The sequence below is a fragment of the Somniosus microcephalus genome, chromosome 2 (assembly GCF_052327205.1).
Source record: "Somniosus microcephalus isolate GS21.2 chromosome 2, FLI_Smic_1.0, whole genome shotgun sequence".
In the NCBI taxonomy this organism is placed as follows: Eukaryota; Metazoa; Chordata; class Chondrichthyes; order Squaliformes; family Somniosidae; genus Somniosus; species Somniosus microcephalus.
This window is the reverse complement of record NC_140988.1, coordinates 310157244-310173722: the sequence shown is the minus strand read 5'-3', so window position 1 is coordinate 310173722 and position 16479 is coordinate 310157244.

Genomic DNA, 16479 nt, shown 5'->3' with positions numbered 1-16479 from the left:
CCAAGACAGACTCATCGGTAGAAGTTCCATCCATAGATGAGAATTTAGCGGTGAAAGACATGGCAGAACATGAAAGACAAGATGTCCAAGAACTCATAAAAATATTGGAGGAAACCCAAGACAAATATGAGGCGGCAATGACCGAGGTTCAACGACTTGAAGAGCAGAGTCAACTGGGAATCCTTTCAGTGGAAGGGAAGGAAACTGTAAGAAACACAGAGACTGTAAGAATGGGCTCTGAACATGAGCTTGGGAGCATCAAGGCGCAACTTCTTCGAGCGCTTGAAACCAAAGTACAAGAGGAAAGGAAGGTGAAAGCATTGGAGGGAAAGGTGGATGAAATGGTGAAGACTCTGATCCACAGAGTCCCCGCGGAAGAGTTAACGGTCAGCCAACTCCTTCACATGCTGAGACAAGACTCCACAATGGGAACACGAGCTTCAATCTGCAAAGGGAAGGAATTCGGAGCTCCCAAAAGTTACAGAAATAACTGAGGTGGCAACACAGATTTTGTGTTACAGTTTACTCTATGAAGAGTTCGTTGAATCACGTCAATGTGAACAGAAGAATGTTGAAACAGCTGCTTCAGTAGAAGGATTAAATAGCCTGATACCGCAATCCCCGGTGGAAGGGAAGGTATTGAACTCACAAATGAGGTCAGTAGTGAAGGAATGGCAGACAACCCAGGAAGAGCGGGATGAATATGAATGCATGAAGAAGTCTTTTCAAGAAAGATGTCTAGGGAAGGAACCACCGTCAGCTAACGTCCAGACGGGTGAGGAGGAAGAAGAAGGCTCTCTCGCTGGCCTAACTCAGGACGAACCCGAATATTACCATGACCTGTTGAGTGACACTGAATATTACGAGGATGTGGTCTGCCCAGCTTGTGATGAAAACTCCCAAAGTGCTGAAATCCGGAGGAAGCACTTAAGGTCTAAGGAACATAGAGAGTTGGTGGCGCTACAGCTGGCAGCCGAGAAAGGAGCTCCGAGAGTTTCAAAAAGGCAGAAAAGAAAAAGAAGAAGCAGAAGATAATAACTGTCTAAAATATTAGCACTTCTACCATCTCAGGCGGAACACTACGAAAGGAGCTAAATTAGTTGAAAAACTGGAAAATATCAAGACAGCCAGTTGGTTGTAAAAGTCCGCACTGCTGGTTCAACAGGACGAAAGTTCAAGCTGTTACGTCAAGAAAAAGGCTATGGAGGAGTCACGCTAGCCAGGTGAACCGGTTACACCAAAGAAATGTTGTTCGGAACGAGTCAAGATCAGAGACTGAATCTATGAACTGTTTCCGCAGGGACTGAACCTGTGAACTGTTCCCACCGAGATTATATCTGTAAATTGTTTTATATGACATTGACTCCACCGAGATTATATCTGTAATTTGTTTATAGGAAGTTGAAGATATGTATGTTTAACGGAGACTCTGTAAGTAATAAGCTAAAAAGGGAGGATTGTAGTGTATGTACCCGTCACCTTTAAGAGAACTACTTTAGGTGTGGCACTATTTGTTTGGCTTCTGTATACTGTAATACCGATAATGACCACACCAGTATATAAGTGTTGTGGCAGGATTGCTGGGGCAGATTCGCCCGGACCTTCGAATAGTAAAGACCTGTTTGTTTGTTACTTCTGAAGTCTGTGTATTTATTAACTGCACAACCCACAGACTTTACACTAACATAGTACCATTATTCAACAAGGGTAGTAGGGATAAACCAGGGTAATACAGGTGAGTGAGCCTAACATGAGTGGTAGGGAAATTATTGGAAAAATTCCTGAGGGACAGAATTAGTCTCCACTTGGAGAGGCAAGGATTAATCAAGGATAGTCAGCATGGCTTTGTCAGGGGGAGATCATGTCTAACCAATTTGAATCAATTTTTCGAGGATGAGGGTAGTGCAGTTGATGTAGTCTACATGGACTTCAGTAAGGCTTTTGACAAAGTCCCACATGGGAGACTGGTCAAGAAGGTAAGAGCCCATGGGATCCAGGGCAATTTGGCACATTGGATCCAAAATTGGCTTAGTGGCAGGAGGCAGAGGATGATGGTCGAAGGTTGTTTTTGTGACTGGAAGCCTGTGTCCAGTGGTGTACTGCAGGGATCGGTGCTGGGTCCTTTGCTGATTGTAGTGCACATTAATGATTTTGATATGAATGTAGGAGGTATGATCAGTAAGTTCGCAGATGACACGAAAATTGGTGGAGTGGTAAAGAGTGAGGAGGGAAGCCTCAGGCCACAGGATGATAGATGGGTTGGTTAGATGGGCAGAACAGTGGCAAATGGAATTAAACCCTGAAAAGTGTGAGGTGATGCATTTTGGGAGGACTAACAAGGCAAGGGACTACACAATGAATGGTAGGACCCTAGGAAGGACAGAGGATCAGAGGGACCGTGGTGTGCATGTACATAGATCCCTGAAGGCAGCAGGACAGGTAGATAAGGTGGTTAAAAAGGCATATGGGATACTTGCCTTCATTAGCCGAGGCATAGAATATAAGAGCAGGGAGGTTATGATGTAGCTGTACAAAACGTTAGTTCGGCCACAGCTGGAATACTGTGTGCAGTTCTGGTCGCTACACTATAGGAAGAATGTGATTGCATTGGAGAGGGTGCAGAGGAGATTCACCAGGATGTTACCTGGGCTGGAGCACTTCAGCTATGTGGATAGACTGGACAGGCTGGGGTTGTTTTCCTTAGAGCAGAGAAGGCTGAGGGGGGACCTGATTGAGGTGTACAAAATTATGAGGGGCATAGATAGGGTAGATAGAAAGGAACTTTTCCCCTTAGTAGGTGGGTCAATAACCAGGGGGCATAGTTTCAAGGTAAGGGGCAGGAGGTTTAGAGGAAAAACTTTTTCACCCAAAGGGTGGTTGGAATCTGGAACTCACTGCCTGAAAGGGTGGTAGAGGCAGGAACCCTCACAACATTCAAGAAGCATTTCGATGAGCACTTGAAATGCCATAGCATACAAGGCTATGGACCAAGTGCTAGAAAATGGGATTAGAATAGACAGGGCTTGATGGCCGGCGTGGACACGATTGGCCGAAGGGCCTCTTCCTGTGCTGTATAATTCGATGGCTCTCTGGGGCAGAGAATTCTACAGATTTACAACTCTGTGAGAGAAGAAATTCCTCCTTATCTCAGTTCTAAAAGGGCGACCCTTTATTCTGAGACTGTGCCCCCGAGTTCTAGATTTCCCCATGAGGGGAAACATCCTCTCGGCATTTACCCTGTCGAGCCCCCTCAGTATCATATATGTTTTAATAAGATCACCTCTCATTCTTCTAAATTCCAATGAGTATAGGCCCAAACTGCTCAACCTTTCTTAAGTCAACCCCCTCATCTCAGGAATCAACCGAGTGAATCGTCTCCGAACTGCCTCCAATGCAAGTATATCCTTCCTTAAATAAGGAGACCAAAACTGTACACAGTACTCAGCGTGTGGTCTCACCAATACCTTGTACAGTTGTAGCAGGACTTCCCTGCTTTTATACTCCAACCCCCTTGCAATAAAGGCCAACATTCCATTTGCCTTTTTGATTACTTGCTGTACCTGCATGGTAATTTTTGTGTTTCATGCACAAGGACCCCCAGGTCCCTTTGAACTGTAGCATTTTGTAATCTCTCTCCATTTAAATAATTTTGCTTTTTTATTTTTCCTGCCAAAGTGGATAACCTCGCACTTTCCCACATTATACTCGATCTGCCAAATGCTTGCCCACTCACTTAGCCTGTCTATATCCCTTTGCAGATTCGTTGAGTCCTCTGCACAACTTGCTTTCCCACCCATCTTTGTATCAACCGCAAACTTGGCTACATTACACTCGGTCCCTTCATCCAAGTCATGAATGTAGATTGTAAATAGTTGAGGCCCCAGCACCGATCCCTGTGGCACCCCACTAGTTACCATTTGCCAACCGGAAAATGACCCATTGATCCCGACTCTCTGCTTTCTGTTAGTTTGCCAATTCTCTATCCATGCTAATATATTACCCCCAACTCCATGAGCTCTTATGCAGTAACCTTTTATGTGGCACCTTATCGAATGCCTTCTGGAAATCCAAATACACCACATCCACTGGCTCACCCTTATTCACCCTGCTCGTTACATCCTCAAAGAACTCCAGCAAATTTGTTAAACATAAGTTCCCTTTCATAAAACCACGCTGACTCTGCTTGACTGCATTATGATCTTCCAAATGCCCTGCTACTGCTTCCTTAATGAAGGACTCCAGCATTTCCCCAATGACAGATGTTAGGCTAACTGGTCTATAGTTTCCTGCTTTCTGACTCCCTTCTTTCTTAAATAGGGGTGTTACATTTGCAGTTTTCCAACCCATTGGGACCTCTCCAGAGTCCAGGGAATTTTGGTATATTGCAACCAATGCATCCACTATTTCTGCAGCCACTTCTTTTAAGACCCTGGGATGCAGGCCATCTGGTCCTGGGGACTTCTCGTCTTTTAGTCCCATTATTTTAGCAAGTACATTTTCCATAGTGATTGCCTTTAGATCCCCCTCCCTGTGGCCCCTTGATTATCCATTATTGGGATGTTGTTAGTGTCTTCTACCGTGAAGACAGATGCAACATTTTTGTTCAGAGTCTCTGCCATTTCCCCTTGGAAGCATTGGAAGCTGCCAGATCGCCCATCACACGTGGCATCAGGCCTGGGTCGCCACTGGGAGTCTACCATCCTTTGCAGACTGGAAATGATGGGCTCCATGGTGTGCGCAGAACCTATACAGCAGAGCTCGTGCGCGGACTCACCCTCCAGGGAGCTGGCTCCTGAGCTACCCTTTTCCCCTGGCCTTGCTGCAGCCCACTTGTCCCCGGTGCATCACCCAGTGCAGACCCCTCTATTAAACTTGCCTTTAAAGATCACGTAGTGCCAGTATCTGAGGTGGTGCCTGCGGGTGAGAGATGCAGTGACGCGGTGCTTTCTTCCTCCTCCTCTTCTCCTTCCTCACTCTCAGTGGGAGGCTCAGGGATAGGCTGGTCATCTGGTTGCTGATTATCTGAAAGCATAAAGGCACAAGACTCGTGTTAATGTGAGGGCAGGGGGGCAGGAAATGAGCAAGGAATGCAGACATTTTCAGGAGGTGGAAAGTGAGAAATGCTTGTGGTGTGAGGGGGAAGTAGGTTGAGAGGGACTGAAGATACTGTTTTTGACCCAAACGGGGTTGACGTTGCCCATGGCCACTGTGCCCACCACCTGGTGCCCAATGAGTCGCAGCACTCGCTCCTCAAGGTCTGAGAGCTGCTGGAGCTGCGCATCACCCCACCTGTTCTCTGCTGCTCCCTCCTATTGTGGGCCATCTTGGCCTGCAAGAGAAACAAATGTGTTTCAGTCAGAGTCCAGCTATGTGTTTGGAAGATATGCCTGCCATCGTTGAATAGCTGTGATTATAGGCAAAGCATGAGATGTGGATGTGAACGTGAGTAGATGAAGATGTTTGCTGGGTGAGTGGTTGTGGTGTGGTTGTTTGCGCAGTGTACAGACTGAGGTTCAGATGCTGGTATGTAGGACCTGTTGAAGCTTGTACTCACCTTGACCACCCGACTGAGGTCATTGAATTTCTTGCAGCATGTGTCCGGCTGCGTTCCACCACACTACTGGCTGAGACCTCCTGGGCCACTTCCCTCCACATTGCCCTGAACACCTGAGGCGATGGCCTCTTTCCAGTGGCCGGGAACAGCATTGCCCTTCTTTGTTCCACTCCAGCCACCAATACCTCCAATGCCATGTCTGTGAACCGACGAGCTCTCTCCCTGGGAGTAGGAACAGCCGTAGCCATAAGGGTCGCCAGCAATGCTGAAAATGAGCATCTGCATAATGATGCAAACTCCCATTTAAGAGCTGGAAGGAACCAGTGTGAAAGCTCATTGCTGAATGCATTGCACCTGAAATTCATTAGCGTCTGCTGGTAGCGTCCCTGTAGTTCCCCAATGAGGTCATTAGCGCTTGATTTAGCACCACACTTCCTTCCTGGGGCGCAACACCCAACTTAGTAGAAGTTTAGAATCCATAGCGCCTGGTGCTAAATTTTCAAAAGTTAGTGCCCCAAATGGGGCAATACCCAATTTCACCCCCCTAGAATTCACAAGCACCCCATAAGTAACACAAGTCAAACACAGTAATGCATCATATTCTAATTACTGTATCAATAGTAATACTGTAATATGTTTTTTTTAAAGAAACTAAAAATGTTGCTGAAATTTCTAAGTAGCAAGAAACCAGCACCTATCACTCTCCTATAATCCTATAATGGGGCTTCTCCCACCTGACTATCAGTTTAAATTTCCCAAATCTCTGACTTTTCTTCTCATCCTGCATCTATGACTAATGTGAAAAATGCAGCCCAAGGCTATGGGATCTCATTAGTAGCTGACTTGCCACTGGAGCCCTGCATGTGGTACTTGATGTAGTCGCACTTGTGTAATTTAAAATTTTCCTCATATGAAATATTAACACAGGAGAATGTGAAATGAACATTAACATCTGTGGATTAAATGTCTTTAATTTAGGCAAGTGTTTTACTGTGTTTTATATATATTTCTGTGGTTCCTTCACATTTGCTTGCCTTATTAGTATTTGTGGAAATAAATAAACCAGTTATTAAAAGGTAGAACCATAATTTCCAGACATAAATATCCAATCACTAAATATATATATATACACACACACACACCAGTTTAAATAGTCTAAATATCAAAGTGGCTTGCCCATCATTGTAATACAGCAAAACAGCTGAAGCAATCTACCATGAGTAAGATGGGGCAAAATCATTACACATTACCAATAATAGAAGATACATGCCTCGGGGGGCCTGGAATTAAAGAACTGTGCTCACCCTTGCTGCTCTTGTGAGGTCATTGAACCTCTTTCTACACTGACGCTAGGTGATGCTGGGGGTGATGCTGTTGGCACTGATCCTGTCAACCACCTCTGTCCAGGCCTGCTGAATAGTGGCCCCGGGGATGCTCCTGTCAGTGCTGGGGAATAGTACCTCACACTTTCCCTCACCTCCTCCATGAGGACATTCAGGGAGGCATCAGAAAAGCTTGGAGTAGCCCTCAAACTCATTAGTTCTACTAGAATTGTGCCCACAGTTTTGGAACTAAATCTGAAAGCAGGGAATGCATCCTCACTTTAAGAGGTACATTTCCACTTGAAATAGGTCTCAGGAGGCTCGCATGAGAAAGTAGGTGAGCTGCCCATTTCCCGGCACAATCGGGTGGGCAGCCCAATGATCCTATTAAAATGAGGCCCAGGAGTTAATATTACCTGGGCCTTAGGCTGGTGACATCATGGCGCTTCCTGTTTGACGAACCTGCCCGACTTGCAACCCAAATTAAAATCGGGGCTAAAAGATAACAAGCAAATAATAAAATGTTCATACTCAGTGGCCAACTAGGTGCCTACCAAAGCTCTGAATATGGGCAAGTTGGTGAAGAAACTACTCCCAACGATCTTGCATATCCTGAACCATATAACGGTTTTCACCAGGCTCAGGTGAAGCTGAGTGAGCAACTATTAACTTGGTAAATGTTAAATGTAAGCAAAAATCGAGGAGCAGCCCCTTCAGATAGTGAAAATAGGGCTGCAACCTCTTACATTGGAACAAAATATGCCTAGACAATGGTAAAGTGTCAGATAATGATTTCTCCACCCCAGATTCCCAGTGGTGCTGGGAAACATCGCAAAATATATAGGCCTAGAAATTCGGTAGGCTTAGCGCCGCATTTGAGGCGCTAGAGGGCCTAGCGCCGGAGTTATGGCCAGTTGAGAAATTCCCTGGGGCCCTAAATCGGCGTTGCACCGGTAGCGCTGCGCCGGCACCGATGATGTCATCGGTGTGCGCAGCGTCCCGGTTGCCGTGGTAACCCGGCCCCAAGCCGAAATTCAGTTGCGCCCGCCTCGCCCGTGGCAGGCGCAACTAAGACTCTGGCAACAGAGTCTTCCCCCAGTGTGCGCCGGCGCATAAAGGTGGAGCGGCGGCCGGCCGCGTTCCCGGCAGCCGCCTGCCCGCACCTCCCTTCCCGGACTCCTGCATTCCCCCCCCGTGGCCCTGATCAGTGTCTGATGCGAGCCCGGCACTTCCCCGAGGTGCTGAGCTCAGATGTCGGGTCAATCCGCCGGACAGTTGTCGGCTGCAGGCAGCTCCTCCTTAACAGGAGGAGGAGGCCTGCAGTTCCCCCGCCTGCCGCACCGCATCGGGTGCCGCAGCGGGGGATTAGCGCCGGGAAACCCAAGTTCACGCCCGTTTTGAGGCGCTAAAGGAGGGTTTTAGCGCCCGCCGCCGTCTGGGCCCGGCGCACCCGAATTTTCGTCACGCGCTGCCGCATTACCGCTGGCGCAAACTTTCTGGCGCTACAGCCCTGGCAAGACCAAAACCCAATTTCTAGGCCATAAAGTTTTCCACTGAGGAGGCTTGCCCATGCTAATTGGCAGAATGTTGCACCAGGACGAGTAAGTGGAGAGTGGCAATTTGAAGAGGCGGAACCCGAATGGAGGGGTCGGCAGGTATGGAATTATGTTGCTGTCAAGGAGATTCTTCATCATAAATTCGCAAAAAGAGCAATTGAAATTAATTCATGCACCAGTCAACGGCCGTCTAATGAGATCGATGAACACAATGGCCTGGGATTTTGGGTGTCCTTCCGGTGAAGTTACGGTCCTGGAGCGGGAGAAGCTCCAAAGAAATTCTCGGCCTCTAATTGAGAATATATACCGGTAGTTGAAAATGATATTAGCTGTGGATCGGTGCTCATTACTTAAATTATATGGTCTGCATAGGCAGGACATTTTGAAGTTAAGGATTAATAGGCACATATATCCAATTATGAGGCAAAGCCAGAGCAATTATCAGGATAGATGAAATGAGAATCCAATTGATGTGATGGTCCTTAAGATGGATTCACTCAGGGGCTCTGATCTGTTATGGCTCGATATATTTCAGGACAACTGCGCCACACCACAATCACACAGGTGCTGATATAACCGACGCCCACCCGGCAGGTCAATGACACAATTAAGTTGGATTTAATTTATTTCTTTGACAGCTCCAACAACTTGATATTCCCACTTGAATTTATCTACTCTGAAAGGATCCATGCTGTAAGCAGATTGCACAACTGTGCATCAGCCTGATGCCAAAGGCCGAACAGCTCACAACTAGGTTGGAATCATACCTAGCACAAAGGAAGTTGGCTGTGGTTGTTGGAGGTCATTCATCTCAATCACATGACATCACTGCAGGAGTTCCTCAAGGCAGTGTCCTAGGCCCAACCATCTTCAGCTGTTTCACCAATGACCTTCCCTCCATCATAAGGTCAGAAGTGGGGATGTTCGCTGATGATTGCATACTGTTCAGCACCATTCAAGACTCGTCAAATACTGACTCAGTCCGTGTCCATATGCAGCAAGACCTGGACAACATTCAGACTTGGGCTGACAAGTGGCAAGTAACATTCGCACCACACAAGTGCCAGGCAATGACCATCTCCAACAAGCGAGACTCTAACCATCTCCCCTTGACATTCAATGGCATTACCATCGCTGAATCCCCCACTATCAACATCCTGGGGGTTACCATTGATCAGAAACTGAACTGGACCAGCCATATAAATACTGTGGCTACAAGAGCAGGCCAGAGGCTGGGAATTCTGCGGCGAGTGTCTCAGCTCCTGACTCCCCAAAGCCTTTCCACCATCTACAAGGCACAAGTCAGGAGTGTGATGGAATATTCTCCACTTGCCTGGATGAGTGCAGCTCCAACAACACAAGAAGCTCGACACCATTCAGGATAAAGCAGCCCGCTTGATTGGCACTCCATCCACCACCTTCAACATTCACTCCCACCACCACCGGCGCACTGTGGCTGCAGTGTGTACCATCTACAAGGTGCACTGCAGCAACTCGCCAAAGCTCCTTCAACAGCACCTTCCAAACCCGCGACCTCTACCACTTAGAAGGACAAGGGCAGCAGATGCATGGGAACATCACCACCTACAAGTTCCCCTCCAAGCCACGCACCATCCTGACTTGGACCTGTATCGCCGTTCCTTCACTGTCGCTGGGCCAAAATCCTGGAACTCCCTTCCTAACAGCATTGTGGGTGTACCTACACCATATGGACTGCAGCGGTTCAAGAAGGTGGCTCACCACCATCTTCTCAAGGGCAATTAGGGATGGGCACTAAATGCAGGCAAAATAAAAGTGACAATTTTATTTTCAAGAGAAAACTAATGCCTCAGTAAATAAACACTCCCATGTTATTTGATTCTAGATTTTTTTCCACCTGTGGCAACCACAGATTAACTTAATGGTTTACCACTGTAATTGCAGTGGAAGATAGTAGAAACTCTGGAAAAACAACGTAAATGGCCGATTTAGATATTTGTGCCATTTCCCTGTGAGTTCAGCCAATCTCCTGGCACAGAACCCCAGTAGAAATTCCAGGATGAAAGCTGATAAATTCTACCATGGTTACTGTTGCAACAAAGGGTTCTTAATCCTGCAACAATAACTTCCGCGTGATTCTGACCTGAGTGGTTTCAAGCAACAAGCTTTAATATATAAAATAACAACAGAAAATGCTGGAAACACTCAGCAGGTCAGGCAGCATCCGCGGAGAGAGAAACAGTGTGACTAATTACAGTACTGTTCTTATACAACTGTTCTACAGTACTATATTAAATGACAAGCAAGGAAATGACATGCAAGTAATACAACCTGGTTCCTAGAGTCCGGAGTCATCAGTTCCATCACTCTAGGCTGCCTATTTGGCTGTGGGCTTCTGACCTTCCCGAGAATTCTAATTTTCAAAGAGGGAAAGCTCATTCTTTATACTATTCGGCTACCTTAGGCTGCATGTATATATCCCTGTTGTTATCTTCTAGTTCTAACAGTCTAGCTGCCTGCTGATGTCATGTCCCCAACTCTTATCTTGGATGGAGACACAATGGGGGAATTGTAACCTAAAAAAGGGGTGGGTTGGTGGCGTAGGGGTAGTTAAAGTGTTAAAAATGTGAATCCTGACCCAAACCCGCCTCCAACTAGCCCACTTCTGGTTTTAACGGAGGCAGGATGGGGGTGGGCAGCCAATCTGCTGCCAGGAGGTAGTCGTCTATTTAAATATTATAATGAGGCTGGAAGCCTCTTTTTTAAGGACGTGTTTATTTGCAACACCTAAAGCTCTAATTGGTCCCCTTGGTTGATAAGTCTTGATTGCTGATTGGTCCCCTTGAAGGACAAGACATACCCAGCAGTTTCTCTGGCATGTGTAAATAGATCCTCCCTGCCTATGTAATCAGTTACTTTGCAAAGTGTAATTCGAGCCATTCTGACTGCCTACTCCAGACAGAACAGAGCTCATTTGGAACAGACAGGGCTCACCCTCGCGGGTTAAGATCTTCTCCCACCCCACCAAACAAGGTCCTGCCCCCACCGCCCAAGTTCCTGACCTACTCTCCCCCGCCCAAATTCCTGACCTTCTCCGCCCCCCCCCACACACAAGTTCCTGACCTACTTCCCCCATCGCTCCCTGTGATGAAATAACTGTGTTCTGATATTTGTACTTGTACTTGTAATGTCTGGAATGTTCCACCGGGGGGAACCACTAATGCTCCTCCCTGGCCCTGCCCCTCTTCTGGTATGTTCTACCAAGGGCTCGGTCGATGATGAACTCTGTTAACTCTGCCATGATTCTTACTTAATAAAAGGCTTCAGTCTTAAGCTTTAACTTCACGGATTCGGGCAGTTATTTGGCACATCAATTTTATTAAGTAACAACTTTTGGAAGATGGATCGATTTTTGAAACCAGAGCATCTGGATATCGATCCCCATTCGGCAGATGCGTCGAATAAATTTACGCATTGGCTCCGATGTTTTGAACACTTCATCGCATCATCGACCGATCCGACGGTTAACAAGTTGGGTCTTCTAACCAACTTGGTAAGTCATCAAACTTACTCTATAATTGAAGATATTACTACATATGAAGCGGCCCATGCAGCTCTTAAAGCCCAGTACCTTAAGTCGGTTAACGAAGTATATGCCAGGTATCTTCTGTCTACCCGCAGGCAATTACCCGAGGAATCTCTGGACGATTTCCTGCAGGACCTTAAAGCTTTGGCCAAGGGTTGCAACTTCAAGGCTGTCTCTGCCATAGTGTATCAGGAAGAAGCCATCCGCGATTCTTTCATATCTGGCCTCCGATCTAATTATATTAGACAGAGACTCCTCAAGAACGACTCGTTAGTTTTAAAAATGGTCGTTGCTGCTGCTCGATCGTTAGATGTAGCCCAGAAGAATTCAGCAGTGTATGCATCAGCCCATGCATCTCTCTCAGCCTCGTGTGTTCAGAGTATGGAGGCATCCATAACACCAATGGAGCCCCCACTTAATCCTATTGTTGCGGCTGTGCCCCATGGGTCTAAGTGTTATTTTTGTGGCCAATCTAAACAGGAACAAATAAAAAATAATGACGAGGGTTGAAACGTTGCCTCACTCCAGATCGAAAGAAAGAAAGACTTGCATTTATGTAGCATCTTTCACAACCACTGGATGTCCCAAAGTGCTTTACAGCCAATGAAGTGTTTTTTTGAAGTGTTGTCACTCTTAAAATGTAAGAAACACAGCAGCCAATTTGTGCACAGCAAGCTCCTACAAACAATGTGATAATAACCGGATAATCTGTTTTAGTGATGTTGATTGAGGTATAAATATTGGCCAGGACACTGGGGATATCTCCTCTGCTCTTCTTCGAAATAGTGCCATGGGATCTTTTACATTCACCTGAGAGCAGACGTGGCCTCGGTTTAACATCTCCTCCAAAAGGCGGCACCTCTGACAGTGTAGTACTCCCTCAGTTGGACATCAGACATCAGGTGGGGAGTTGGACATTGGCGGTCAGGCAACAAAGTGATGTGTGTCGGATATCAGGCGTCAAACATTGAGGGGTGTCCGATCGTGGGGCAGGGGGTCAGATCGTGGGGCTGGAAGGCTGTAAGCTTGGTGGGCAGGGGGGAAACACTCCTGCTAATTAATTAATTAATAACCTCGTAGTAAAGGAACCTTTGGGGAGCAGTAGTCATAATACGATAGAATTTTATGTTGAGTTTGAGAGTGATTTAGTTAAGTACAAAACTAGGGTCTTAAATCTAAACAAAGCAAACTACATAGGTATGAGGGGTGAGTTGGTTAAGGTAGGTGAAAAGATTAAAAGATATGAGAAGCAATGGCAAACAATTAAAGAAATAATTGATAATTTGCAATATACATTCCCTTAAGGAATAAAAACCCATCGGGAAAAATGGTCCAACCGTGGGTAACAAGAGCTGTTAAAGATAGTATTAGAGTAAAGGAAGAGACTGATAATGTTGCCAAAAAGAAAAGTAAGCCTGAGGATTGGGAGGATTTTAGAATTCAGCAAAAGAGGAACAAGAGATTGATAAAGAAAGGGAAAATAAAGTATGAGAGTAAACTAGCGAGAGATATAAAAACAGATTTTAAAAGCTTCTATAGGAATATAAAAAGGAATAGATTAGTGAAAGTAAATGTGGGTCCCTTAAAGGCAGACAGGAGAAATTATAATGGAGAATAAGGAAATGGCAGAGACATTAAACAAATAGTTTATATCGCGGAAGAAGACACACAAAACATTCCAGAAATAATGGGGAACCAAGGATCTAGTGAGAATGAGGAACTTAAAGAAATTAGTATTAGTAAAGAAATAGTACAGGAGAAATCAATGGGACCAAAAGCCGACAAATCCCCTGACCCGATGGCTTACATCCTAGAGTTTTAAAAGAGGTGGCTACAGAGATAGTTGATGCATTGGCTTTGATCTTCCAAAATTTCCTAGACACTAGAACAGTCCCTGTGGATTGGAATGCAGCAAATGTAACCTTGCTATTTAAGAAAGGAGGGAGCGAGAAAACAGGGAACTATAGATCAGTTAGCCTGACATCAGTAGTAAGGAAATGCTAGAATCTATTTTTAGGGATGTGGTAACAGAGCACTTAGAAAATCATAATATGATTGGCAGAGTCTACACGGATGTATGAAAGGGAAATCGTGTCTGACAAATCTAATAGAGTTTTTTGAGGTTGTAACTAGCAAGGTAGATAACAGGGAACCAGTGGATGTAGTGTAATTGGATTTTCAGAAAGCATTTTTTAAGGTGCCACACAAGAGGTTATTACACAAAATTAGAATTGGCGGCAATATATTAGCATGGCTTGAGGATTGGTTAATAGGCAGAAAACAGAGTACGAATAAACAGGTCTTTTTTGGGTTGGCAGGCTGTAACTAGTTGGGTACTGCAAGAATCAGTGCTTGGGCCTCAGCTATTTACAAACTATATCGTTGGGCCTGAATTTGCGGTCGGAGGCTTCCCACGGCCGAATGCCTCCGAACCGCAAGAAAAGTATGAACCTACCTGATGGTCCCGCAGTTTCGTAGGCTTGCACTCCTGGGTCTCTATGCATATGCCTGCATAAAGGCCCACGTATCCCGGGGTGCACGCGGTTCGCAAGCGTCCCTGGGATCACGTGAGCCAGACCAACCAATGAAAACGGGGGAATCCCCATTATGCTTATGGGGATTCCGGAATCCCCATAAGCATGAATAGGAATCCCCTAAAAAACATAATTACACACCAGTTAAATTAAAATAAATCATTACATGTTCAAAATTAATTAAAATACAATTAAATTAAACATTTAAAACAAAAATTTTATATTTTGAATTTCTTTTAAAGGGCTAAAAATAAATGAAACTAATTTTAAAGTTTTTACATTTTTAAATAATTTTTTTTAATGATTTTAATATTTATTTAAACTCTTACACTGGTAAAAGAAGGCCCTACACCTGCTTTTACCAGGTGTAAGAGTTTTGCAGGCATTCGCTGGGCAGTAATTGGGCAAATAGCTCAACTCTCCGCCAGCGAATGTCCATTTCCCGGGGATACGGTGGATCTGTCAAGCTGAAACTTAACAGATCGCAAGTTCAGGGTTTTCATGCATGCACAGCGCACACGGAAACCCGGAACTCGCAGGGCACTTACGGCTGCGTACATGGTCATAGGCCCCGGAAAATCCAGGCCAATGACTTAGCTGAGGGGACTGAGATTAATGTATCCCAAAGCTAGGTGGGAGAATAAGTTGTGAGGAGGATGCAAAGAGGCTGCAAAGGGATATAGACAGGTTAAGTGAATGGGCAAGGACATGGCAGATGGAATACAATGTGGAGAAATGTGAAGTCATCCACTTTGGTAGGAAAAATAGAAATGGAGAATATTTTTTAAATGGTGAGAGATTGGGAAATGTTGGTATTCAGAGGGACCTGGGTGTCCTTGTGCACGAATCACTGAATGTTAACATGCAGGTACAGCAAGCAATTAGGAAAGCAACTGGTATGTTAGTTTTACTGCAATTATTTAGGGCCTTGGTGAGACCTGGAGTACTGTGTACAGTTTTGGTCTCCTTACCTAAGGAAGGATATACTTGCCTTATAGGGAGTGCAATGAAGGGTCACCAGATTGATTCCTGGGAGGGGAGATTGAGGAGACTAGGCCTATATTCCCGAGAATTTAGAAGAATGAGAGGTAATCTCATTGAAACATACAAAATTCTTACAGGGCTTGACAGGGTAGATGCAGGGAGAATGTTTTCCCCTGGTTGGAGAGTCTAGAACCAGGGGTCACCGTTTCAGACTAAAGAGTCGGCCATTTAGAACTGAAATGAGGAGAAATTTCTTCACTCAGAGGGTGGTGAATCTTTGGAATTCTCTAACCCAGAGGAATGTGGATACTCAGTTGTTAAGTATATTCAAGACAGAGCTCGATAGATTTTTTGGATATTAATGGAATCAAGGGATATGGGGATAGTGCGAGAAGGTGGAGTTGAGGTAAATGATCAGACGGTGAATGACGGAGCAGGCTCGGGTTTGCCATTTTAAAATTTTTTACCCCGCCCCGCCCCGCCCATCCTGCAGGTTATAAAATTACCCCCCATGATTTTTGTGTGACTCTCGTATACCATGACACATCTAAATATGTAAAATCTATATGTATGTGAGTGATGTATGACTGTCTTATGGATGATGACTCTTCTAGTTATATAATTTTATTATGTGTGTGCTGTGTGGGTCATGACATATACCTTGCAGATTATTTTTTTTAAAATAAAGACAAATTTACTTTTTACTTATTTTACCAAAATGAGGGTGAATGGACATGGGCGGGAACACAAAACGGGCGGAATCGCATTTGCCGACCGTTATACAACACACCCGATATTGCAGTCAATATAACTGAATATCGGGGGGGAGCGAATAACGGGTGATGGATGCGATACCGCCCATTCTGCTTCTCCACCCATGTCCAGTTCCACTCCCAACTTCTCCACTTCTATGTTTGACAGTGTCTGATTATCTGCTATCTCATGAATGCTGCAAGAGATGGCA